This window comes from Somniosus microcephalus, chromosome 32 (assembly GCF_052327205.1).
Source record: "Somniosus microcephalus isolate GS21.2 chromosome 32, FLI_Smic_1.0, whole genome shotgun sequence".
Classification (NCBI taxonomy): Eukaryota; Metazoa; Chordata; class Chondrichthyes; order Squaliformes; family Somniosidae; genus Somniosus; species Somniosus microcephalus.
Window position 1 is genome coordinate 21,328,132 of NC_141018.1, and position 27,658 is coordinate 21,355,789.

The 27,658-nt window shown below is 47.8% G+C and overlaps 1 long non-coding RNA gene across 1 annotated transcript; it reads left to right on the forward strand.

Moving 5' to 3' along the window:
• The first annotated feature begins 6,010 nt into the window (after nucleotides 1-6,010).
• On the forward strand, nucleotides 6,011-8,824 carry LOC147097334 (uncharacterized). The gene is made up of 2 exons (XR_015074359.1): nucleotides 6,011-6,701; nucleotides 6,743-8,824. It is a non-coding gene; the product is annotated as an uncharacterized LOC147097334 (long non-coding RNA).
• The last annotated feature ends 18,834 nt before the right edge of the window (nucleotides 8,825-27,658 follow it).

Below are 27,658 nucleotides of genomic sequence, written 5' to 3' on the forward strand. Positions count from 1 at the left end.
TTGGCCCCAGGACACTGGGGAGAACTCCTCCATTTTCTTCAAAACAGTGCCGTGGGATCTCTTACGTCCACTTGAGAGAGCTAGACGGGGCCTCGGTTTAACATCTCAACCAAAAGATGGCGCCGCCAACAATGCAGCACTCCCTCAGTACTGCACTGGAGTGTTAGCCTAGACTTCTGTGCTCAAAGTCCATGGGGTGAGACTTGAACCCCGCAACCTTTGTGACTCCTGAGGTGAGGGTGCTACCCACTGAGCCACAGCTGACAGTCACATTGCTTTTATTTGTTTATAGCCCATATAAACTCGTAGCAAGTTCTGGCAGGCCTACAGATAGCATTACTCAAATTTGGACGGACCTTCTGAATAAACGCCCTAAACCTAAAATGTTTCACCAAAAGTTCTGTTTAAGTAGGGAACGGTGCAGATATGAAAAGATTAAACCTGTGAACAGAGGGACTGTAATGGCAAAAAAAGCTCTCCTCAAATTAATTGCAAAGATTTATTTACTTACTTATGTAAGTATAGCATGTGACGGAGCAAAGTTTGCTTCTCGATCTATTTGCATTTGTTCAGGGAAGTACTATTTATTTATTTTGCAGGAATTGAAAAAACACTTCACTGCCTCTGGAGTGGCTTTTTACAAACTTCTTTCCAAATTTGTTAGTGGAGATATGAAGCCCGACCTCAACCCCCGACCTCAACCCCCGACCTCAACCCCGACCTCAACCCCTGACCTCAGCACCCGACCTCAACCCCTGACCTCAACCCCGACCTCAACCCCCTGACCTCAACCCCCGACCTCAACCCCCGACCTCAACCCCTGACCCCAACCCCTCCCCATTCCTCCCCCCACCCCACCTCTCCCCACCCTATCCCCATTCATACCCCCACCCTCCCCCACCCTCCCCATTCCTCCCCCCACCTTCCTCTCCCCCACCCTGCTCCCCATTCCTCCCCCCACCCTCCTTTCCCCACCCTCCCCATTCCTCCCCCCACCTTCCCCAACCCCTCCCCACCTCTCCCCACCCTGCTCCCCATTCCTCCCCCCACCCTCCCCAATCTCTCCCCCACCCTCCCCAACCCCTCCCCCACCGCACCTCTCCCCACCCTCCCCAATCTCTCCCCCACCCTCCCCCACCCCACCTCTCCCCAATCTCTCCCCCACCCTCCCCAACCCCTCCAACCCCTCCCCCACCCCACCTCTTCCCCACCCTCCTCCCCATTCCTCCCCCCACCCTCCCCAATCTCTCCCCCACCCTCCTCCCCATTCCTCCCCCCACCTCACCCCCACCCTCTTCCCCATTCCTCCCCCACCCTCCCCAATCTCTCCCCCACCCTCCTCCCCATTCCTCCCCCAATTTCTCCCCCACCCTACCGCTCCTCCCCAACCCCTCCCCCACCCCACCTCTCCCCCACCCCGCTCCCCATTCCTCCCCCCACCCTCCCCAATCTCTCCCCACCCCTCCCTAACCCCTCCCCCACCCCACCTCTCCCCACCCTCCCCAATCTCTCCCCAACCTCCCCCACCCCTCCCCCACCCCACCTCTCCCCCACCCTCTTCTCCATTCCTCCCCCACCCTCCCCAATCTCTCCCCCACCCTGCTCCCCATTCCTCCCTCCACCCTCCCCCACCCCACCTCTCCCCCACCCTATCCCCATTCCTACCCCCACCCTCCCCAATCTCTCCCCCACCCTCCTCCCCATTCCTACCCCCACCCTCCCCCACCCCACCTCCTCCACCCACCCCTCCTCCTCCCCCATCGTCATCACCTTCACCGAAGCGTATGAGAGCATGGGCCTTACACTAAACATCCGGATGACAAAGGTCCTCTACCAACCTGTCCCCACCACACATTACTGCCCCCCGATTATCAAAATCCACGACAAGGCCTTGGACAACGTGGACCACTTTCCATACCTTGGGAGCCTACTGTCAACAAGGGCAGACGTCGATGACGAAGTCCAACACTGCCTTCAGTGTGCCAGCGCAGCCTTCGGTCGCCTGAGGAAGAGAGTGTTTGAAGACCAGGACCTCAAACCTGGCAATAAGCTCATGGTCTACAGAGCAGTAGTGATACCCGCTCTGCTGTATGCCTCAGAGACATGGACCATGTACAGCAGGCACCTCAAAGCACTGGAGAGGTACCACCAACGCTGCCTCTGCAAGATCCTGCAAATCCATTGGCAGGATAGCCGCACCAACATCAGTGTTCTTGCTCAGGCCAGCATCCCTAGCATCGAAGCTTTGACCACGATCGATCAAGTCCAATGGACGGGTCACATTGTCCGCATGCCCGATACAAGACTCCCAAAACAGCCGCTCAACCCGGAGCTGCGACACAGCAAGAGAGCCCCAGGTGGGCAGAGGAAACGCTTCAAGGACACCCTCAAAGGCTCCTTGAAAAAGTACAACATCCCCACCAACACCTGGGAATCCCTGGCCCAAGACCGCACATTGTGGAGGAGAAGCATCCAGGAAAGTGCCAAACACCTCGCGTCTCTTCGTCGGGAGCAAGTGGAAGCGGAAGGAGCGCACGTCAACCCAAGCACCCCACCCGCCAGCCCCTTCAACCACCGTCTGCCCCTCCTGTGACAGAGACTGTAGGTCCCGCATTGGACTCATCAGTCACCTGAGAACTCATTTTTAGTGTGGAAGCAAGTCATCCTCGGTTCCGAGGGACTGCCTAAGAGAGAGAAGCGTGTATACTACTGAACAGAAGCAAGCTGTAAAACTTCCAACTTTGTCCATCTGAGCTTGGTGATTTCGCAGCGGAGGCACACCCAGGCAGCTGTAAAGTTGGCCATTAATTACTTTGTAATCATTCTCCAGTCTGATCTCACACATACCTTGTGTACTTGAGATCTTTGTACTTTTGGCACATGTTTGTGACAGGCATCTCTCGCGCCTGCATGAACAGACATACCACTCGTGATAAAGTTTGGATAAGTAACCCAATAATTGAAGATAAATTTACAATTAAAGAAACTCCCACAATGGAACATTCTGAGTATTGCTTAAGTGATAAATTAATTGAATGCAAACGACCTTCTGGGATGCATTCAGTTCATAGGTTAGAAAATGTTGTTTGTATGCCAATATGCCGTCAAAGCATGCAAAATGTAGAGAACGGCTTTGCTGGCTTCAAATAACATGTTAAATCGCGGCCCCGTCTGCCTTGTCAGGTGCGTGTAAAAGATCCCGCGGCACTATTTCGAAGAAGAGCAGGGGAGTTCTCCCCGGTGTCCTGGCCAATATTTATCCCTCAACCAACATCACTAAAACAGATGATCTGGTCATTATCACATTGCTGTTTGTGGGAGCTTGCTGTGTACAAATTGGTTGCCGTGTTTCCCAGTACAACAGTGACTACACTCCTAAAAGTACTTCATTGGTTGCAAAGCACTTTGAGACGTCCTGAGGTCGTGAAAGGCGCTGAATAAAGTCTTTGGGGGAAATATTCGGTATCGACCAATTTGGGGCGCTAATATCGCCTGGGCGCAAACTTTAGCATCTGGCGCGACCGCGAAATTGAGTTTTAGTGCCATAAGAGGGAAGTGCAGCACTAAATCAAGCGCTACACACTTCTCTTAGGGCGCTAACGTCGGAGAGCGGAGCGCTACCTTCAGAGCGCTAATCTAGTTCCGGCGCTGTCAGTTCGAGAGTCCGCAGACAGACTGGCTGATGTAAGAAAACTACTAGGCACTTGGTCAAAGCATTAAACAAAGCTTTAATCTACTATTTTACAACATGGAGGTCTAGTTGTGTCCTTCACTAGTTCCTGTTAAGAATGTATTGCGCAAGCTGGGCCCGTGCCCGAGTATTTATACTCTCCCTGGACAGCGCCACCCGCAGGCCGCTCAGTATTATTTCATAAGTCTTTCTTTCATGAATGACTGATTCATGTCACTGGTGCCTTTCAGTTCTTAAAGGGGAGGTTCAATCATGCTGCACAGCCTCACTCTGATCATTACTGCCTGTGAACTGGGCCTGCAAGGAGCTGCAAGCTGATCAGAGGCCCAGGGAGAGAGCTCGCCGGTTCAGCAACCAGGCTTTGGAGGTTCTGGTCATGGCCCTGGAACGCCGACGGGCAGCGCTCTTCCCGGACACTGGCAGGAGGCCATTGCCACAGGCCTTTAGGAGGATGTGAAGGGAGGTCGCCCAGCACGTGTCGGCCAGAATCATGGTCCACAGAACTCTCACCCAGTGCTGGAAGAAATTCAACGACCTCACTTGGGTGTTCAGGATGAGTAGATGCTTCAAAAACCTCTACATGCCACCATCTCAACCTCGCTCTGTGCACACATTGTATAAACCGCCACATCCCCAACACTCACCCACCAACTATACCCACCTACTAAAAGTGACATGCACATCTCACGCCTTGCATACATTAACAGCCATTCAACTATGGTGGACACATCTGCCAAACACATAGCTGCACACTCACTCACACGCTTTCCTTTTTCTTGCAGGCCATGCTTGCTCACAACAGGAGGGAGCGGGAGGAGGTGAGGCGGACCTGCACCCCCTTACAGACCTGGAGGAGTGAGTGGGCTGCATCATTGGGGCCCAGGTCATGGGCACTATGGCCGTCGGAGATGATGACCCCCTTGAGGGCAACAATGGTATGTTCATCACCTCTCCCTCTTCTCTCATGCCACTTCCCCCTCACACCACAAGCATTTCCCACTTTCCACCTAAGTATACTGTCTCCATTCCTTGCTCCTTTCCTGCCCCCCTCCCCTGATCTTAACCCCACTCTTGTGCCTTTATGCTTTCAGATAATCAGCCACCAGCTGACCAGCCTGTCCCTCAGCCTCCCAATGGCAGCGACACGGGAGAGGAGGAGGAACACCAGGCCGGAGCCTCGCTGCCTGTGTCTCCAGAGGGCGAGAGGTCTGATAATGGGTCCACGCGGTCGCTGAAGGGGAGCAGAGGAAATAGCTCTGATGTGGGTGAAGCTCCGGGACCCAGCGGACTGCAGCAACGCCATGAGGAAAGGGAAGTTCAGGGGCCATCTCCCCAGAGGGTGAGTGCGCGCACGAGTTCTGCTGCACAGGACTCTGATGAGGACCTCGATGTGGAGGGGTTGACCAGACAGGCGATGGGCATGCACACCGAGCTCATACTTGCAATGGCAAGGGTGCACAAGAGCATGGATGTACTGGCTAGGAGCGTGGAGGAGTCCGCCTCCAACATTGCACTCATCTCTGCTCACACCATCGAGCCCATCCTTGGCACTTTGCAGAGGATGGTTGACTCGCAGAGTGACCGTGGGGACCCCGACCTCATGCCGCGTGTCATGGGTGAGGTGGCAGCAGCTATTGCAGCACAGGCCGAAGCAACACAAAAGCTTAGTGCTGTAATGGAGTCAGTGGTTGGTGGCATCCAATCTCAGACTGCCCTGATTAACTCTCAGATTGATGCCATGCAAGCGCTGACTGCTGGCATCATCGCTGGGTCGCCCACAGTCCACTGGGGATCTCATGGTGCCGCAGCAGGCCAGCAATCTGTACTCGAGCAGATTGCTCCGGATGCTGAAGGTCTGGCCCGGGGGAGTGGCTGTATGTCGGTCAAGCAGGAAGGTGCTGTCCTCTCTCAGGATGACAGCATTCCTGCACCCACCACTGCCACTCCGCCATTGCCCTTGTCGCTGCCTGTAACCCAGCCAGCCCAGAAGGACAAGGGCAGCAGGCGCATGGGAACACCACCGCCTCCAAGTTCACCTCCAAGTCACAAACCATCCTGACTTTGAAGTATATCGTCGTTCCTTCATCGTCGCTGGGTCAAAATCCTGGAAATCCTTCCCTAACAGCGCTGTGGGAGTACCTTCACCACGCGGACTGCAGCGGGTCAAGAAGGGGGCTCACCACCACCTTCTCGAGGGCAACCAGGGATGGGCAATAAATGCTGGCTTTGCCAGCGACGCCCACATCCCATAAATGAATAACATTTTTCAAAAAACATCAGAGGGCGGGCTGCAGGAGTGCTACAATTTGTCTCTGTTAAGGAGAATTTCAGTACTAAGGACTTTGCAAAGACTGTCGGGATACTTGACATTAAACTGGTTGACAAAGGGGCCCCCTGAACTCGCACGTAGGCTGGGATGAGATAATGCCAGCTGCAGTTTTGTTATTGAACGATTGTGGTCACCTTGCGACGGAAAATAGGTTGGACTTCTGCTTCTCCTGTCTGCGGTTAAAGGTCCCGAAAAAGGTTTTAGACCTAGGGTCCATCGCTTGCTTAAAATAGGTAACCATTATAGATGTCACGGGGTATCGCGGTGATTAGTAATATGAGGTAATTTGTTTTGACCCCTGTATATAGGCAGGGGCTTTGTGTGTGTAAAATGAGAAGTGTGGCGATTGCACACCGGGTGTATAGCTGCTTCTCCCAGAGCTCTGCAATAAAGCATTCTTTTACTTTGTCATTCACTCGTGGTCAGAGTTTTATTTGACTCCAAAGGCTTCTGTTGGGATCGTGTCGACCTAGAATATCACCTGGTCCACGTAGCCCCAAATTAGCTACAACAATTGGCGCTGCGAGCAGGGTCACCGAGTGACTGGCCGCCCTGATCAAGCGGACACACGCTCGAGTGATCTAAAAGAACAAAAGAGAGGTGAGATGGCATATGTAAAATTGTGCTAGGATACTAACAACCGTAAGACTGCATTATTTCTTGTAATTCCAGGGAAACTAGGTATAGCCTGGGAGGAGAACTGGAGATTCCAGGGAAACCAGGTATAGCCTAGGAGGAGAACTGGAAGAGAGGAGAGGTAAAGGAGCCGGACCAACCTTTACCTACACGTGACGGACCCCGAGAGAAAGGTATTTGTGTTCTCAGAATCGGGGGGCCGAAGATAGTGACCAAGGGACATAATGTCGAGTAAGGATCTGAAGCGGGGGCCCCCGGGCTCCCTCATCGATACTTTTATGACGGATAGATGTACCCTTATTGAAAGAATGCAGGAAGACGGGTGGGACGTATCCAAAGGTTTGGACCGACAGCGGTCATGGTGGGACACACAGAAAAAGGGAAGAACTAAAAAAGCAGGAGTACTGTTGGTTCATCAATTGGCAGGATTGATAGAACAGGCAGAAAAGGCAGCGGTGAGTCTTAAGGGAAAACAACTTCAGATAGATAACCTCCGAACAGAGTGTGAGGGATGTAAAAAGCAAATAGAAGTCCTCAAAGGAGTTAATGAAGGACAACAACAATGGCTGAGAGAATATAACCGACAAACCTGGGGAGAGACAGGGAGGAAGAAAAAAGGGGGGGCGAATATATGTGTCTGCACTAATAGGGGGCCGACCATGTGAGATGTTAGTGGACACAGGAGCAGCAATATCTATAACCAACCTCCCCCTCCCTGTAACAAAGAAAAGTGCGGTAATTACTGGGGTGGGCGGTGAAGGTGTCACAGCCTTCCGCAGCATCCCGCAAGTAGTAGAAATAAATGGGCGTTATATCCCCATGAGCTTTTATGTATGTAAAAATAATGAAGGGACTATAATGGGTAATGACCTGTTAAGAGAGTACCAGGTACTTGTAGATTGTGGAAAGGGTATGTTAACCTGGCCAGATGTAAGTGGAAAGACCCAAGATGTGGGGTGCTTAACGGGCCACACGACAACGTTAGGAGTAGCAGCAATAAATACGTGGTCCAACCCACCTCTACCAGAATATGAAGACATTTGTAACTCTGTGGAGGGCACCTGGGCGGCGAACAAGCTGGACACTGGTAGGGTCAACATGGACCCTATCATAGTGCCCGGACCAGAGCATAAACCCCATCGTCAGTACCCCATAAAGCCAGAAGCCCGTAAAGCAGTAATAGAGATAGTAAAAGGGTTAGTGGAGCGAGGTATTCTAAGGGAAACAACCAGCACCACTAACTCCCCGACCTGGCCAGTGGGAAAACCTGACGGGAGCTTCAGGCTTACAATAGATTACACCGCCCTAAATAAGGTAACCCCAAAGTTACACCCCATAGTTGCTAGCCCCTCCACGATATTAAATGGGTTAGACCCGGGGCATAAGATCTTTACCGTGCTAGACATAGCTAACGGGTTCTGGGCTCTGCCATTAGACCCGGGGTCTCAAGAAAAGTTTGCCTTCACAGTAGGCGACAAGCAATATACATGGACCCGACTTCCCCAAGGGTTCCATAACAGTCCAGCGATCTTTCACCAGGTCATGTGTGACATTCTCCAAAAAGTGGAACTCCCACTTGGGAGTACCACCCTCCAGTATGTGGACGATATACTCATAGCGTCCACTACAAAAGAGGGACATAAGACTGCACTCGGTGCAGTCCTAAAGACCTTAGGGGAGGCAGGACTGAAGGTCAGCCCCAAAAAGGCACAAATAGGCAAAACCCAGGTCTTATATTTAGGACACCTTATCTCACAAGGGGTAAAGGAGATGCCCGCAGATAGAAAAGGGGCAATACAAACCATGCCTAGACCGGTAACAGTAAGAGGAGTAAGGAAAGTACTGGGGCTTTTTAATTACAGCCGAAACTTCATCCCGGGGTTCGCAAAAACAGCGGAACCCATACAGCGATTGGTAAGAGGGGGTAAGCCTGCCCTGGACCCCATCGAATGGGGTCCTGAGCAGGAACAAGCTTATACCCAACTTAAACGAGATCTGATATCAGCCCCAGGACTAGGACTCCCAGATATGAACAAACCCTTCCACATACACTGCGATAATGAGGAAGGATTTTATTCGGCCGTAGTCACCCAGGAGCATGGAGATAAACGTAGACCCGTAGCATACTATTCCACTGCAGAAGGACCAGTAGTATCGGGACTCTCGCGCTGCATAGCCGCTCTAGATTGTGCAGCTTGGGCCGTAAAAATTAGCGAGCCCGTTGTAATGACAGGAGATATTATTCTCCACACAAAGCATACTTTGGTAGAAATGTTAAATACCAGAAAATTGCGATCAGTCTCACACTTGAGACGAGCGAAATGGGAGGCTGTTCTCCTCCCTCCCAGTAAAGCAGTAACAATAGTCAGAGACGCAAGGGAAAACCCGGCTGAAGGAGTATTGGGGTCGGGTATTTCCCATGATTGTGGAGATGTAGATGCTGACTTAGAGGGAGACAAGATAAAAGACAGTCCGTTACCAGGGGCTGAAGAGACCCTGTACGTGGACGGGTCCCGAAAATATATAGACGGACAGCCTCGTACGGGCTGGGCTGTAGTAAATAGTCAGATGAGAACTGTACGATCGGGGAGACTTGAAGGAGGCTTGTCAGCCCAAGTAGCAGAACTAGTGGCTCTGACAGTAGCATTAGAAGAGTCCGAGAATAAAATTGTAAATATATATACAGATAGCCGATATGCGTTCGGTGTAGTCCATGACTACATGGCTGCATGGGGCAGACGGGGATTTGTAACTACCGGAGGAACCCCCATAAGACATCAGGAAAGAATCGAAGCCCTCCTGGAAGCGAGTAATAAGCCTAAACAGGTCGCAGTAATAAAGATTAAAGCACACCAAAAAGAACCAGCCAGAGACAGTCCAGAATGGACGGGTTATATGGGCAGCCAGGCAGCTGACAGGGCAGCTCAGGCAGCCCTGATCTTGGAACGGAAAGAAGCAAACCTAGAACGGAAGGAAGGAAAGCAGATAGCGAAACAATCCGCGGAGTTAGCCTTAGGATGGGAACCCGAGGAACCTGTAGCCAGTGTAGATAGCCCAGGAAATGAAATTAGTATCGCTGAGCTACACGAGGATATATTACCTAGTGAAAGGCAAAGATGGAAAGAACAAGGAGCCAGACCAACAGCAGACGGAGTATGGCGAATAAATAACAAGGTAATGGCCCCCGAGTGTATACAGAATACCCTACTCGAAATACACCATGGATTAAGCCACTCTGGAAAGGAGGCGATGCAACAGACTTTAGGTAAGGAGTGGTGGTGGAAGGGTATGGGGCGGGACATTGCTAAGTATTGTCAACGATGCATCGTGTGCGCTCAGCATAACCCAGGAAGACCGGTTAAGATTAGATTAGGACACCAACCCAGGCCCCGAGGGCCATGGGAGCACTTGCAAATTGATTTTACGGGGCCCCTACCCATGTCAAAGGGTAAGACGTATTGCTTGGTAATCATTGATCAATTCACAAGATGGGTGGAGGCCTTTCCCACCAGAAATTGTACTGCCACTACAGTCGCTCGAATCTTGGCGGAGGAGGTAATCCCACGTCGGGGAATGCCGCTCCAGATAGATTCGGATCAAGGGACCCACTTCACAGGAGGTGTGGTCAAACATATGTGCCAGTTAATGGGAATTAAGCAAAAGTTTCATATACCCTACCATCCCCAGAGCTCGGGGATGGTAGAAAGAATGAACCGAACACTAAAAAATGCGCTGGCTAAGGCCATGCAGGAATCGGGAAAAACATGGGTGGAAGTGTTACCTATCATTCTGATGAAATTACGAGCCACCTGTAATCGTACCACAGGCCTTGCCCCGTATGAACTTATGACAGGACGAGCAATGCAATTGCCAGAAGGCATAATTACGGGAGGGGTGGATGTAGGCCCCTTAAAGGACAAGCTACGGCGATATGTCCAAGAAATGAGTAAACAGCTAAAAGAAATGCGGACGCAGGTAAGGTACCGCCAGAGGGAGCAGGACGAGAAGGAATTCCCCTTCCCGTTACCAGAAGTCCCTACAGCGGGAACTAGGGTAATGCTAAAGGTATTACCAACCAAATCAGGCTTTGCTCCCAAATGGAATGGGCCTTACGAAGTTATTATTAGCGGAGATACTTGCGCCTGTCTAGACATACGGGGAAAGGGAGTGTGGAAACATTGGACACAGCTAAAGATATATGAGCCAAAGTCATCCCTGGAGCCTCCTGAGACGGAGACTACCGGGGAGAGTGAAACCACGAAAGAAAAGACTGACTAAATGAATGTAACCAGCATAAAATTAAGATTAAAGTTGTTAAGGTATTGTGTTAAGGACTCAATCTGTAGGGGCGTACAACGCAGATTGAGAATTGATACTGTTTGGTTAAGGCATAAGGATTACGCTTCGGGGTTACAGAACTCGTACTCGGCCTTGGAAAGGTGACTGCGATTATGCGAGATCTGTTATGGTGTTTGGATCGTTCTGACCTGCTGACATCCAACACCCATTTTAAGTTTTAAGCCTTAATCTACCTCAGAAGGGGTGTGCATAGAAGTTACTAATAATACGCCCTTGTATTATTTTCCAGGTCAACATCAGCTGATTAATGCCTGATACTTTGATCTGTTTGCCTGTGTGGGCATTTATTTTGTGGCTTATTGCATCGGTTGTGCTTGTGTGCTTTTATCTTAACGCGTTGTTACAAGAGTGTTATCGGGAGGGCCAGAGAAACCATAAGCCAGTTTCAGACAGGCAGTCCTTACTTAAAATTGAAAATGAAGACCGTAATATGTTTAGTTGCGATAATATGCATTGTTACGGTAACCCGGGGCAGACCGCGGTGTAAGCGTAATTTACACGTAAATACCTTTGTTTATATGTCCTACGAGTATGCTAAGAAAAGGGGGCAGTCCAGCTGTTGGGTCTGTATCCACATCCCGTTATATGTGGTCACCGAGCCTATCCATGGTTACCCTGGAATTGGACGGGTTCGTGTTACTTAGGTTATGTAGTACCCTACATTCACCTCTTGAATGAGATTGGGGAACACCACGAATTTAAGAAATACCGGATTAAAAGAGAGCTAGGAGCTTATCAAAGATTTTTTGGTGTAATAAACCCTCCCTATGGAATAATGAACTTAATGGATGAAACAAGGAAGTTGGCAAGGTTAATAGAGGTAGTTGCCAATGTTACTGGGGAAGCTTTAACAGAAATGAGTACCGAAATGGTAGCCATTAAAACAGTAGCCCTCCAAAATCGAATGGCCTTAGATTACCTCCTTGCGGCACAAGGAGGAACCTGTGTCTTGATAGGAAGTGAGTGCTGTACTTATATCCCTGATAGTGCGGAAAATATCACAAACTTAGTAAACCACATGAAGGATGAAGTGAAGAGAGTCCATACCAATCCGGGAGAAGGATGGTTGGAGTGGCTAGGACTAACAGGATGGGGTTCCTGGATAACGCATGCATTGGCTATCATCGTTGCGATATGTGTTGCAATATGCTGTCTGCTAACTATAGTGAGAGCTTGTTGCAAAATGGCAATGACACCGGTAATGCCAGTCAGTGTGATTCAGGCGGATGAACTATCGCTTATGGAAAAGGACAAGGAGGACCAACCTGAACCAACTGCCTTCCCTCGGATGAGTCAGTGGTTGTAGGAACAACACTGTGAAGAAAGAAGATTGATGGTCAGCTGGACCAAGAAGATCGTGATCCAGGACCAAAAGGAGGGATTGTTAAGGAGAATTTCAGTACTAAGGACTTTGCAAAGACTGTCGGGATACTTGACATTAAACTGGTTGACAAAGGGGCCCCCTGAACTCGCACGTAGGCTGGGATGAGATAATGCCAGCTGCAGTTTTGTTATTGAACGATTGTGGTCACCTTGCGACGGAAAATAGGTTGGACTTCTGCTTCTCCTGTCTGCGGTTAAAGGTCCCGAAAAAGGTTTTAGACCTAGGGTCCATCGCTTGCTTAAAATAGGTAACCATTATAGATGTCACGGGGTATCGCGGTGATTAGTAATATGAGGTAATTTGTTTTGACCCCTGTATATAGGCAGGGGCTTTGTGTGTGTAAAATGAGAAGTGTGGCGATTGCACACCGGGTGTATAGCTGCTTCTCCCAGAGCTCTGCAATAAAGCATTCTTTTACTTTGCCATTCACTCGTGGTCAGAGTTTTATTTGACTCCAAAGGCTTCTGTTGGGATCATGTCGACCTAGAATATCACCTGGTCCACGTAGCCCCAAATTAGCTACAACAGTCTCAAAGGGAAGGTCTGTGATAGGGTGGATGGCAAGAGTGATTAAACGACAAAGGGATGATCAAAAGGGGACAAGTACAGAAACAAAGGATGGGTCCAGAGGAGGTGTAAATGGTTACAGCAGAACCAATACCAGTTCCTGCTGTCCAAGATTTGAAATTGGAACTGTCACCTACATGAAGTCTGCGATACTCAAACCCACTGTCCAGCGCCTAGCTCGCTAATGTGGCCTTGAGGGGTAGACTTGTCACTAGTTGCTGGGACTCTACCCAATCTGCGCCAGATAACCCTAATGGATAGGTTCAATAAAGCTGGACAGGCAATGTTAAGATCCTTGGCAATCTGTGCCTGAGTCCGTAGGCTTAGGTAAGGGCAGTTATGCCTATGGGGAGAGAGTGTGCACTCTGTATGAGGCATATAGACATAAAACCGTAACAACGTGGACTTCTCAATGCGTTACTGTGGAAACTGAAGCATGATGGATGTGCCAATAACTTTCCAACAGTGTTAATCCTCCTTTAATATCTGTTTAGTTTATTTTCATTTAGCTTGCTTTAGTTTCTTTCTCCTCATTGGAATATTTCGCATTAGTGGTAACAACTCCATAAAGATAAGATCCTATTAAAAATGAGTTAAACTCTCTGTACACAGCAATGCACACAGTGTCCGTAATAAAACAGGGGAGCTGGAGGCAATCATGCGTTGTGAGGAACCCGACATAGTAAGGATTACTGAGGCATGGCTACAGAAAAATCAGGACTGGGAATTAAACATTGCAGGGTATAACATATTTAGAAAAGATAGGGAGGGGAAAAGCTGGAGTAGCTGAACTTATTAGGGATAACATAATGGCAGTGGAAAAAAGTGGCGCAGATATCAGCAAGACAAAAATAGAATCCATATGAATGGAGGTAAAAGATAATAAAGGATCAATTACACTAATAGGCATAGTCTACAGACCACCTAATAGTGGAAGGGAGGTGGAGGAAGAAATATACAGACAAATTAGGGAAATGAGTAAAAAACATAGAATAATAATCATGAGGGATTTCAACTACCCCGATATTAATTGGACAGAAGAGGTAGGTAAAGCGGATAAGTGAATGGAGTTCCAACAATGTGTACAGGACTCCTTTCTAACCCAATATTTAAAAAGCCCAACAAGGGAGGATTCGCTATCGGATCTAGTAATGGGGAATGAACAAGAGCGGATAAGAGAAGTAAAAGTAGGGGAACATCTAGGTAATAGTGACCATATTATAATATGCTTTACGATGATAATTGAGAAGGACATAAGTATGACGCAAACCAGGTTAATAGATTGGAGAAAAGCTGATTTTGAGAGGCTGAGAATAGAACTTGGGAAAAAAAATGGGCAACAATATTGGCAAACAACGATGTAGAACAGCAATGGGAAACATTTAAAATGGTGTTCAATAGAGTGCAGGAACAATAAATTCCACTGAAAGGAAAGAACAAACTAAACAATAATGAGACTCCATAGATGAATAAAGCCATAAGGGAACAATTGAAAGTAAGGAACGAGGCATACATTAAGTACATAGATAGCAGGGGAGGGCATGATAAGGGAGAATATGAAAAGATTAGGAGAGAAGTCAAAAAAACAATTAGGGAGGCATAGAGGAACTATGAAATTAAATTATCAAGGAACATTAAACAAAATAGTAAAATATTTTACAGACACATCAATAAAAAATGAAGGTTGGGATGGGAATAGAGCCATTAAGGGATAAACAGGATAATACTGCAGGTAACGATAGGGAGATGGCAGAAATATTAAATAATTATTTCACTTCAGTATTTAACAAGGCGATAGAACAGGCGGACATGACATTGGATGATGAGATTAGTAATGAGATAAGCGTATTTAAAATAAAAAAAAGGGGATGTATTAAATAAACTAATCAAACTCAAAGAGGATAAAACCCCTGGTACAGATGGATTGCATCCATGCATTTTAAAAGAATCTAGGGAAGAGATAGCTGAGGCATTACTACGCATATTTAATAATTAATTAGAAAAAGGTGTAGTGCCAGAGGACTGGCGGATAGCTAACGTAATACCGATATTTAAGAAGGAGGATAGAACATTTCCAGGGAATTATAGACCAGTCAGCTTAACATCGGTGATAGGAAAAATAATGGAATCCCTACTAAAGGAGAAAATAGAAGAACACCTAGAAACCAAAAATATAATAATGAATAGTCAGCATGGATTTCAAAAGGGAAAGTCTAGCTTGACCAACCTTATTGAATTTTTTGAAGAGGTAACAGAGAGAGTAGACAATGGTGATGCAGTAGATGTAATTTATCTGGATTCTCAAAAGGCCTTCAATAAGGTACCCCATATTAGACTGATGAACAAGGTCAGAGAATGCGGAGTCAGGGGACCAGTAGCAGAATGGATTGCTGGCTGGCTTCAAGGCAGAAAGCAGAGAGTAGGAGTAAAGGGTAGCTATTCATAGTGGCAGAAGGTGGGTAGTGGTGTTCCACAAGGGTCATTGCTGGGACCACTGCTGTTCACAATTTACATTAATGATTTAGACTTTGGAAACAAAAACACAATTCCTAAATTTGCAGATGACACCAAATTGGGCGGATAGTCAATACTGAGGAGGACTGCAACAAATTACAGGAGGACATTAATAAACTTGCAGAATGGGCATATAATTGGAAAATGAAGTTCAACAGCCCAGTATGATTTGGACAGGCTGGGTGATTGGGCAGAAGCATGGCAAATGCAGTATAATGTGGATAAATGCGAGGTTATCCACTTTGGTGGCAAAAACAGGAAGGCAGATTATTATCTGAATGGCAATAGATTGGGAGAAGGGGAAAGGCAACGAGACCTGGGTGTCCTTGTGCACCAGTCGCTGAAGGTAAGCATGCAGGTGCAGCAGGCGGTTAAGAAGGCAAATGGTATGTTGGCCTTTGTAGCGAGAGGATTCGAGTACAGGAACAAGGATCTCTTGCTGCAGTTGTACAGGGCCTTGGTGAGACCACACCTTGAGTATTGTGTGCAGTTTTGGTCGCCTTATCTGAGGAAGGATGTTCTTGTCATGCAGGGAGTGCAGCGAAGATTCACCAGACTGATACCTGGGATGGCAGGAATGACGTATGAGGAGAGATTGGGTCGATTGGGCTTATACTCACTGGAGTTTAGAAGAATGAGAGGGGATCTCATTCAAACTTATAAAATTCTAACAGGACTGGACAGACAGGATGCATGAAGGATGTTCCCGATGGCCGGGGAGTCCAGAACCAGGGGTCACAGTCTAAGGATAAGGGGTAAGCCATTTAGGACAGAGATGAGGAGGAATTTCTTCACCCAGAGAGTGGTGAACCTGTGGAATTCTCTATCACAGAAGGCAGTGGAGGCCAATTCATTAAATATATTCAAGAAGGAGTTGGATATATTTCTTAAGGCTAAAGGGATCAAGGGATATGGGGAGAAGGCAGGGACAGGGTACTGAATTTGGATGATCAGCCATGATCTCATTGAATGGCGGAGCAGGCTCGAGGGGCCAAATAGCCTACTCCTGCTCCTATCTTCTATGTTTCTATGTTTCTTTGTAACACAGATAAATGTGAAGTATTACATTTTGGTAGGAAGAATAGGGAGGTCACTTATCACTTGGAGGGTGCGAGTCTAGGTGGGGTAGAGGAACAAAGGCATCTTGGAGTACAAATACACAAATCACGAAGTTGTGACACAGGTTAGCAAGGCCATAAAAAAAGCAAACCAAGCACTAGGGTTTATTTCTAGAGGGATAGAATTGAAAAGTAGGGAAGTTATGCAAAACCTGTATCGAACCTTGGTTAGACCACACTTGGAGAACTGCATACAGTTCTGGTCGCCATATTATAAAAAGGATATAGAGGCACTGGAGAGGGTGCAGGGAAGATTTACAAGGATGATACCAGAAATGCGAGGCTATACATATCAGGAAAGGATGAACAGGCTGGGTCTCTCTTTTGAAAAAAGAAGGCTGAGGGGTGACCTATTAGAGGCCTTTAAAATTATGAAAAATTTTGATAGAGTGAATACAGAGAGAATGTTTCCACTTGTGGGGAAGAGCATAACTAGAGGCCATCAATATCAGATAGTCACCAAGAAATCCAATAGGGAATTCAGAAGAAACTTCTTTACCCAGAGAGTGGTGGGAATGTGGAACTCACTACCACAGGTATTATGTCCGTGTATAATTGAGACACGGACTGCAGGAGTTGATTATACAAGTCTTTACTGAATGGAGACAACCTGGAAACTGAAACTACAGAAGCCTGCTAGGGCCTTTTATACAGGGGTGGTCACTGCCGGTACTGCAGTCTGAGACCAGTCATTCCCTTAAAGGTACATACACAACAATTCCTCCCCTTTTAGATAAACAGTACATAACATTCATTTAACAACTAAATAATAACTAATTACAATTACAATTACGGTTGCTAGATACATTGGTTGAAGTTAAGCAATTATAAGTTCAGTCTTTGAGGAGGCTTCCTGATTCTGTCTGGATAACGCCTCTTTGGGGTATCAGGTTCTTCTGGCAAGGCTGAGTCGGGATCAATGTCGTTGTTTGGTTCGTCTGCTTCCAATATCACCGATTCTGCGGTAGATGCCATTGGTACTTCGGTTTCATCGCCAGGTGTATCAGATCGTGGTGTGGAGTTGACGTTTTCCAGTGACTCTAGAATCTGGTCAGCATGGCATCTTACAATGCTCTCTCCAACGTCCACGGTATACATTAGAGGTCCTTGCCGTGTACAGATCGTTCCTGGCTGCCATTTCTCTGTGCGGTAGTCCCGGGCCAAAACTGGTTGACCTATCTTAAAACTCCTGGTCGGCCTTTCATTCATATTCTGAAACTGCCTGTTCTCCACATCTCTTCGGACGTTTGGCTTAACCAAATCCAAGCGGCATCGTAGTCTTCGATTGAAGAACATCATGGCTGGAGTTTGGTTGGTAACCGCATGTGTCGCATTCTGGTAGGCAAACAAGAAGTTATCCACCTTGTGTTGTAGGGGTATATCTTCATTACACATTGCCTTGATAGCCTTCTTGAATGTTTGAACAAACCTCTCGGCCAATCCATTAGTGGCTGGATGATATGGGGCGGATGTGTAATGCTTAACACCATAGTTCTTTAAGAACCTCCGGAAATCTTCAGACACAAACTGTGGTCCATTGTCAGAGCAAATCTGTTCAGGCAGCCCATTCCTGGCGAATATGGTTCATAAGACTGTGATAGCTTTTTTCTGTGGTGGTTGAGGACATTTTTATTACCTCTGGCCATTTTGAATGTGCATCCACCGCAATTAAAAACATCGAGTCCATAAAGGGACCAGCAAAATCAATGTGCACCCTTTGCCATGGAGATGAGGGCCACTCCCATGGATGTAGAGGGGCTTGTGGTGGGGCGTTTTGGACCTTCTGGCATCCTGTACAGCTCTTGGTCATCTCTTCGATTTCTCTATCGATTCCCGGCCACCACACAAACGCTCTGGCTAAGTTCTTCATTTTTACCCCGCCCAGATGACCCTCATGAAGCTCATTGAGCACTCTATCCTTCAATTTGGGTGGAATTACTACTCTGGATCCAAACATCAAGGTTCCTCTGCACACCGACAGCTGTTCTCTTCTCGGCGAGAATGCTGGCAGCAGTGGTTCGCCATGTGCTGGCCATCCCTTCACCGTTAAATCATAGACCCAGGAGAGTGTCGGGTCATTTCATGTTTCCTTTTCTATGTTTGCATTCGTCACCAGGAGAAATTCAACTATAGTCGAGTGGAATAACTCCACTGGATCCACTGCCAGTTCTTCTTCCACCGTCGGCAACGGTAGGCGCGACAATCCATCAGCATTCCCATGCTGTTTAGTTCCTTTGTACTCGATGTCATATTGGTGTGCCCCTAGGAAAAGGGACCACCTCTGTAGCCGTTGTGCCGTCATTATTGGTACGCTCTTCTGAGGGTTGAAAATGGAGACGAGAGGTTGATGATCAGTTAGTAGACTACATTTCTGACCGTGCAGGTAGTGATTGAACTTCTTCACCCCCCACACCAGGCTGAGGGCCTCTCTGTCAATCTGGGCGTAGTTACGCTCGGCTGAAGTTAACGAGCATGACGCAAAAGCTATCGGCCTCTCTGAACCATCAAGGAATTCATGTGAAAGTACCGCCCCAATGCCGCAGGGAGACGCATCACACGCCAGTCTTATCGGTAGTGATGGGTTGTAGTGAGCCAATACTTCTCTTGAAGTGATTAGGTCCTTACTCTTCTGAAAGGCCCGCTTACATTCATCGCTCCATTTCCATGCTACTCCCGTTCGTAGTAGAGCGTTCAGTGGGTGCAGAATTGTGGACAAATTCGGCAAAAGCTTATGGTAGTAATTCACCAATCCGAGGAATGACCTCAGTTGCGACACATTTTCAGGCGCTGGAGCTTTAAGTACGGCTTCAATTTTGTCAGGGGACTTATGCAACCCCTCTTCATCAATCACGTGGCCACAATACGATATCTGTTTCTTAAAAAACTCGCACTTGGGGCGATTGGCTCGTAGCCCATGTTCACGTAGTCTAGTGAGCACCTGCTCTAGGTTGGCAAGGTGTTCACTGTCATCTTCACCTGTCACTAGGATGTCGTCCAAGTAACACTGAGTCCCCGGAATCCCTTGCAGGACTTGTTCCATCGCTCTTTGCCATATCGCCGGAGCTGATGCTACTCCGAATACCAGTCGATTATACTGGTAAAGACCTTTGTGAGTGTTTATCGTGAGATACTTCCTAGAGGATTCTTCAACCTCCATCTGCAAATATGCTTGTGCTAGGTCAATTTTTGTAAAATGCTTCCCTCCAGATAGTGAGGCGAAGATATCTTCTATCCTTGGAAGAGGATATTGTACTGTGTGAAGGACTGGGTTCACCATCACCTTGAAGTCCCCACAGATGTGAACCTTCCTTGGCTCCTCAGACTTATTGTTTAACGTTTTCTTCATGACAGGGACGATGGGTGTCGCCCACTCGCTCCAGTCTACCTTAGATAACACGCCTGCATTCTCCAGATTCTCCAGCTCTGCCTCGACGGCTGGGCGAATTGCATATGGTACCGGTCTTGCTTTGAAAAACTTGGGAAATGCATTCTCCTCTATTTTTATCGAGGCGGTTACGCCTTTAAGAGTGCCCAGTTCTTGTTGAAATACCTCTTTGGCATCAGCTAAGATTGTTGACAATTGTCCAGGAGTGACGTCGTCATCCTTTTTACCAGCCACCGTCAGTGCCTGAATGGCGTGCCAGTCTAAACTTATCTTTCTGATCCATTCACATCCCAATAACAGTGGTCCACCATCTTGCAGAATGTAGAGATACAATTTCCGTATTTTCTTGCCGTTGTATTCGACAGGCACCCTTATTTTTCCTCTGGGGTATAGTTTTTGCCCCGTATACGTCCTCAAGACAATGGATGGCTCTCTCAAGGGTATGTGTGAGAATTGCCGCTCGTAATCTTGTCGATTCATGACGGTTAGAGCTGATCCTGTATCCAATTCCATTTTGACTTGGGACCCTGCTATCGTGAGGGTGACCCAAATGGTTCGGTGATCCTCTTTTGCGATTACGTTGTGAAGTTTGAGACAGCTTAGTCTCTTGTTCCCGGATTCACTATCGCTCATCTGGTCTTCGGAACTACTGTCTGTCATCTTTTGTACTTTCCTGTACGGTGCCTTAGTAGCCTTTTTGTTGTCGTTGGTCTTCTTCCCAGACCTGCAAACTCGTGCAATGTGTCCCATCTTTCCGCATTGCCTGCATATTTTGTCCTTGGACCAGCAGTCCTTCTGGTCATGGTTTGTTCTGCCGCAGCGATAACATTTTGCAAATCCCCGTGTCATTTCGTGGGTACCGTATTCCTGTGGCTTTTGTTGTATTTCCGCAGCTCCCCTTGCTGCTGCTTCGTACGATACTGCCACGCTGAAAGCCTTATCTAGCGTCAGCTCTTTCTCTGAGAGTAACCTCTTCTGGGTTCCTTCACTCAGGAGTCCACAGACAAATTTGTCCCGTAAGGTACCTGCCAGTCCTGCTCCGAACTGGCAGTGCTTTGATAGCTTGCGTAGTTCCGTAAGGTAATCAGCATTGCTCTCATTTTTATGCTGATTTCTCCTGTGGAATTTAAATCTTTCTGCTATCAGCAGCGGTGTAGGATTTAGGTGTTCCTGTAGGATAGCAACAATTTCGTTAAAACTCTTCACCTTCGGTTTGGCTGGAGTAATCAGGTCCCACAATAGGCCGTACGTTCTTGCGCCCATTAAATTTAGCAATACCGATGCCTTTTTCTCATCGGCTATTTCGTTTGCCTCGCAATATACCTCGACTCTTTCCACATACGTGGTCCAGTCTTCTATTGCATTATCGAAGGCAGTGATAGCGCCAGTCTTTGGCATCTTTAAAATCTAAGATGGCGCCTCCCGCGCTTTGCCTTCTTCCCCGATTTAACAAAATGGCGCCTCCCGCGCTTTTGTCTTCTCCGCTGTTGCTGGCGTTTTATGCCTTGATGGCGACGCCCTATGGTCTTCGCACACTTCCCCCTGCGCTGCTGCTAACGCCGCTCTCCGCAGTTTCCGTGGCAACTGCAGCTCCTCGCGGCTTTTTGCGCGTTTAATTTAAAAAAAATTTTTATTTCCCCGTCGTCGGAACAACCCTGCGGGACTGTTGCCTTCCTCTTCTCGGGTCTGTACGCTGCCCGGCTTCGTAGCACTGGCCGCGCCCAGTGTGCTCCACCCTCTCTCTCTCTCCTCTTCCCGACAACGCTGCTCGACCCCGTTGCAAGCCACCCGCTCGAACTCTAGACCGCCGCAGCCCAGGAAGGATCAGTGTACTACCTGCCACCAGCCCGATTAGCTGAAGCACCATCGACAGGATAACCAAGCCCCGCTCTCGACAGCCTCTCCTGCAAATCTTCAACTCCGCTGACTCAGAGGCGGATGCCCACGGTCGACGCCCATTTCTACTGTTTCTTTCTTCCTTCTGGCCTCGACCTCTGATAACTTCGCTTCAGGGATGGATCCCCATGAGGTGGTGCAGACTGTAGGTAAGTTCGTATCTGCTCGTCGCCAGTATTATGTCCGTGTATAATTGAGACATGGACTGCAGGAGTTGATTATAACAAGTCTTTACTGAATGGAGACAACCTGGAAACTGAAACTACAGAAGCCTGCTAGGGCCTTTTATACAGGGGTGGTCACTGCCGGTACTGCAGTCTGAGACCAGTCATTCCCTTAAAGGTACATACACAACAACAGGGAGTGGTTGAAGCGAATAGTAGAGATGCATTTAAGGGGAGGCTGGACAAGCACGAGGGAGAAGGGAATAGAGGGTTACGCTGATAGATTTAGATGAGGAAAGACGGGAGGTGGCTCGTGTGGAGCATAACTGTTGGCATGGACTGAATGGCCTGTTTCTGTGCTGTATATCCTATGTAATGCTATGTAATCGTATGTAAAGATACTTGCATTTATATTGGCAGTATTTTGAAATCAGATGTTGAAAGACTATCACTGTAGATTGATACTGGTTACCCTGTAGAATACCATGAATTCTATCCTTTTTATTCTTGGAATTGCAACATTGCCACAGATGAATTACTTAGATAAGACTTTCTCACTTAACTCATTTCCCGTAGCTGTCTTTTAATCACTGTGGTGAATGACTTTCACAGCGGCGGTCAAACTGAGAGTCACAAACTGTGGAACAGTGGTACTGAGAACGTTGGAATCAGAACTACCACAAGTACTAAAAATTCACTGCTCCCATCAGTTTATAGAGAAGATAGTTACTATTTCTTTACCTCTGAAACCTGGTAAATAAAATGTAGAAACAAAGTTCTCAGGGAATGTTATCATCAGTTACCAAATGCTTTTTGAAAGAGGAGTTCACTGCTTAGTATTAGTAGGAAGTGATGTCCAGTAATACAGATGTAAAATAGGCTAGAATATCAATTCAAACTTCAGTTTTTGAACAGTTATTGAACAGGCAGGAGTAAAGAAAGGAGACTGAGAAAGAGGAGCTCCGTTTAGTTATGATGCACTGAGACAATAATGCCAATAATCAGGGTAGACAATTAACAAAAAATAGCAAACTGGAGATTAGGAAATGAATATGAATGAGGGTTAATCGAAGATGGAAGAGGAGATTGCAATTTGAGAGGGGTATAAAGATGGTGGTAAGCAAAGCAGCTGAGAACTGTAACAGAGATTGTGATCTATGAAGGAGAATAGCAAATGGCTGAGGCAGTGATTGCAATCTCTGGGAAAAACAAAGATCTATGAGAAAGGGGGAAACGGTTTAAACAGAGATTGCGATCTGTGAGAGAGAGCTGTGAAACACTAATGGAGAGATTGCGGTATGTAAGGGGGAAACAGGAACAAAAGAAAGTAGAAATTTCTCTCTTCTAAGCACTTTTACACTGTGGCTCAGTCCAGTCCAGTGTGACGGTACAGATGTCCCATTTTTATCATTTGAAGATTGCCGCCAGTCTCCTGCAGGTGAGGTCATGGAAGAGGACATTCTGTTGGCAGATCAGAAACCCGTGAAAATGTAGGTCCGCACTGATGCTAGAACAAGGTAGATTGGGCAATCTGCCCTGGGGAATGCAGTCAACTGTGCAATGTCCACGCATCAGGAGTCAACGGCAGCACAATGATATATCAGATTCCAATCCGTAAGCAAGAAATCCAAGTAACTGGGACAAATGTTGGCAAGAATGGCAGGAAGATTGTGGTCTGTAAGGAAAAGTGGCTGGGGTTTGAGTTATGGTTAATGGAGGACTTGTATCAGGTGAAAGCTGTGTTTAGTAGTTGCTTCTGGGAATGATACTGTTGTGGATGTGAGGATTTGGAAATATTGTATCTCAGGATAGGGTTACCAACCCTTCAGGATTGACCTGGAGTCTTCAGGAATTAAAGATGAATCTCATGGACTTCCAGCAACCCCAGAGAAAAAACATGATTTTCCCGTTAGAACTCTCTTTCCCAATACAGTAAATATCCGATTAGTTCATCAAGGGAGAATAAATTGGGATCTCCAACATTGTTTGATTCAATCAATTTTCACTTTTATTTGTTCTCAGGATATGGGCAATGCTGGCAAGGCTGTAATTATTGCCCATCTCTAGTTGCCCTGGAAGGAGCTGGGCCTTCATAGCAATAGTTCATACAATTGATTGGCGTGCTACAACTCTTCGGAAGACGTCAAGAGTAGTGTGGACTAGCGTCACATATGACTTGATACCACCCAGGACAAAGAAGCCCACTTGATTGGCACCCCATCCACCACCTTAAACATTCACTCCCTCCACCGCCGGCGTACCGTGGCTGCAGTGTGTACCATCTACAAGATGCACCACAACAACTCACCAAGGCTTCTTCGGCAGCACCTCCCAAACCCGTGACCTCTTCCACCTAGAAGGACAAGAGCAGCAGGTGCGTGACAACACCACCACCTCCAAGTTGACCTCCAAGTCACACACCATCCTGACTTGGAAATATATCGGCCGTTCCTTCATCGCTGCTGGGTCAAAATCCTGGAACTCCCTCCCTAACAGCACTGTGGGAGCACCTTCACCACACGGACTGCAGCGGTTCAAGAAGGCGGCTCACCACCACCTTCTCAAGGGCAATTAGGGATGACCAATAAATGCTGGCCTTGCCAGTGATGCCCACATCTCGTGAATGAATAAATAATAAAAGAAAATCCCTCTATTGCCTCACCCCTCCCTATCTCTGTAACCTCATCCAGCCCTACAAACCTCCAGGAACTCTGCAATCCTTCAATTCTGGCCTCTTGCACATCCCCGATTTTTATCGCTCCACCATTGGCGGCATTGTCTACAGTTGCCTAGGCCCTATGCTCTGGAATTCCCTCCCTAAACCTCTCAGGCTCTCTACCTCTCTCTCCCTCCTCCATTAAGACCCTCCACTTTTGGTCATCTGTCCTAATATCGCCTTATGTGGCTCGGTGTCAAATTCTGTTTTATAACGCCCCTATGAAGCGCCTTGGGACTTTTATTCTACATTAAAGATGCTGTATAAATGCTAGACCAGACTGGGTAGTGGTGGCAGGTTCCCCTTTTATATGAAATTATATTTGTGATATCAACCTGTAGAATCTTACCTATTTGGTTTTCCATTTGGAACCTTCCCAAGATCAACAATCAGCTGCAATTACGTTTGTGATTGCTGCTTGAGTTGGCCTCTCCACACCCCCAATAAAATATTTCACAGATCATATACCTTGCACTCTGGTATTTAGTGTGCATAGAGTAATCAACAGAATGCCACAAGTTGACGCAATAAAGACTCACTACGCACTTGGTTGAACATAAAGCAAGGCTTTAATCGATTTGTAACAAAACATGGAGGTCTAGTTAGTAGTCACTAGCTTCCTGTTTCCAGATTGTCTCTGGCCAAGTTGGGCCCACGCCCGAGTATTTATACTCCTCGGACGGCGCCCTCAGCTGGCCGACCAGTAGTACTTCCTGAGTTACTTCTTGTAGAAGTTGCGATTTATGACACAAGTTATCTGAATTAGTGAAACCAGATTTTGTGCTCAATGTCATAGGGGGCGATTTTCCCACTGGAGGCAGGTTTCGGTTTGGGTGGGTTTGAAACCCGCCTCCACTGATAGTTTTCAAAAAATTTGCGATTTTCCCCTGGTTGGCCATGTGCTTTCAGAGGTGTGGGATGACCTTGGTCCATTAGTGTTTTGGGACTGAAACTCGCCTCTGTTGACATCACTTTTCCAGCCTGATTTTAGGGCTGCTTGCTACCTTGGATCATTCCGCTGGATTTCTGCCGATGCTGTACCACCTGCAACATCTTCTGAGAAACCACTATGTCCAATTCCAAGGCAAGGGCCTCCCCGAGGCTCTTGGATGAAGCGCTGCAAATATTGGTTGAGGGGGTGAGAGCTAGCATGGGGGTGCTCTTCCCCTCATCTGGGAGGAAGAGGCCTCCCAAAGAACAAGGCTGTGTGGGTCCAGCTGGCAAGGGATATAACCTCCAGATCTGTGTGCAGATTGGGTGAATGTTTATGTGTATTGATGAAATGCCATCCCTGTTGGAAAGCATTAACATGATTTGAAGCCAAAATGTTGGTATTATGGCATCTGTTCTTTCGCCTTAGGCAGCTCCACATTGCGGGCACTGCCACACTTGTGTTGTCAGGTTGGTGGCCAGAGTGAAAGGAGGCCAGAGAATCATGTCCATTGTCAATGATGTCTTAAGATGGAGCCATGTGCCAACTTGGGCAACCTATGCAAATCTGGCCAGGATAAGTTCATCCCTTGCATCACAGGCAGCCATGTGCTCACGTGCTGCCACTGCTGCTGGTCGATAGACCGGCGCTCTCTCCTCCTCCTGCTTCTCCTCCTGCTCCTCAGCCACCTGATCCTTCTCCTCATCCTCACCTGAGGTCCATGGTGAAAGAAAATAATGGTTCCCGTGCGGCTTGCAGATGCCTCTGTTGGGGAAGCGCTCATTGCAAGCGGGGAGAGGGTCTTCCAAGGAGGTCCCACAGTTGATAGACTCAAGCTGCAGCACCTCTGACTCCGGAAGGCCTGATAAAAGTGCTCAAAGACCCTTTAAAGCAAAGTTCTGCCAACTGCAACTAATCCCTGATGAAATCTCTGAAATAATGTTTGAAATGCAGCTGTGAGGAGAGCACTCACTTGTCAACCCGCCAGGTTTAGCTGGCATGGTTTAGGAGGGTCATGGAACACGCCGAAATGGTCGAAAAATAATGAGCGCCTCTCAAAATAGGCTTAGAGAGGCCCTTAACGAGCATTTAAGCCTCTTAACAAGCTCTCTGGCCAGCTGGAGGCGGGACCGTTTCCTACCCTGCAAAACCCGCACCGGCAAAACCCTGCGGAGGCGGGTTGGAGACGGGTTCTGAACCCGCACTCAATTTTTCCAATTTTCCCTCAGAAAATCGCCCCCATGTAGTCATAACGGCACAGAAGGAGGCCATTCGGTCCATCAAGTCCGTGCCGGCTCTCTGTAGAGCAATCCAGTCAGTCCCATTCCCCCACTCTAACCCTGTAGCCCTGCAAGTTTATTTCCCTCAAGTGCCTATCCAGTCTCCCCTTGAAAAAATTGCAGGCTCGGTTTTGCCAGGCCCGAGGAGGCGGGTTTGGAGGCGTGTGAGTTGACAAAATTGCAAAAATTGGCGGGTGGGTCCGATCCCGCCTCCATCCCGCCTCTGAGCAATTTTCCCACATTCGTGGTTTCAGACCCCGTTTCGAGATAGGCCCTTAAGGCCCTTAACAACCAGTTAATTGCCTCTATAATCCCATTTTGAGAGGCCTTTCTGATTTTAACACATTTCCCCCCATCCTACACGCCTCCTCTGGAACACGCCAGTTAATCCTGGCGGCCTCACAATTGGATTGCTTACTAACAGCTGCAGCTCCACCATTAAAAAGCAGTTTTCACCAATGATCATTTGCAGGTGGCAGAACTTTGTTGTCTCAGGTCTGGGGGAACTTTTAGCAGGCCTACTCATTGTTGTGGAAGTTTGGTGCCTGACACCCATCTCCAGTGTGACCTTCTGGGAAACCCCTCTCCCCACCTTGACTAAGCGCTTCCTCAACTGAGGCATATACCAGAAGTATGGGAACCATTTATTTCCTTTCCTCCTGGACATCAGATTCGGATGAAGACCAGC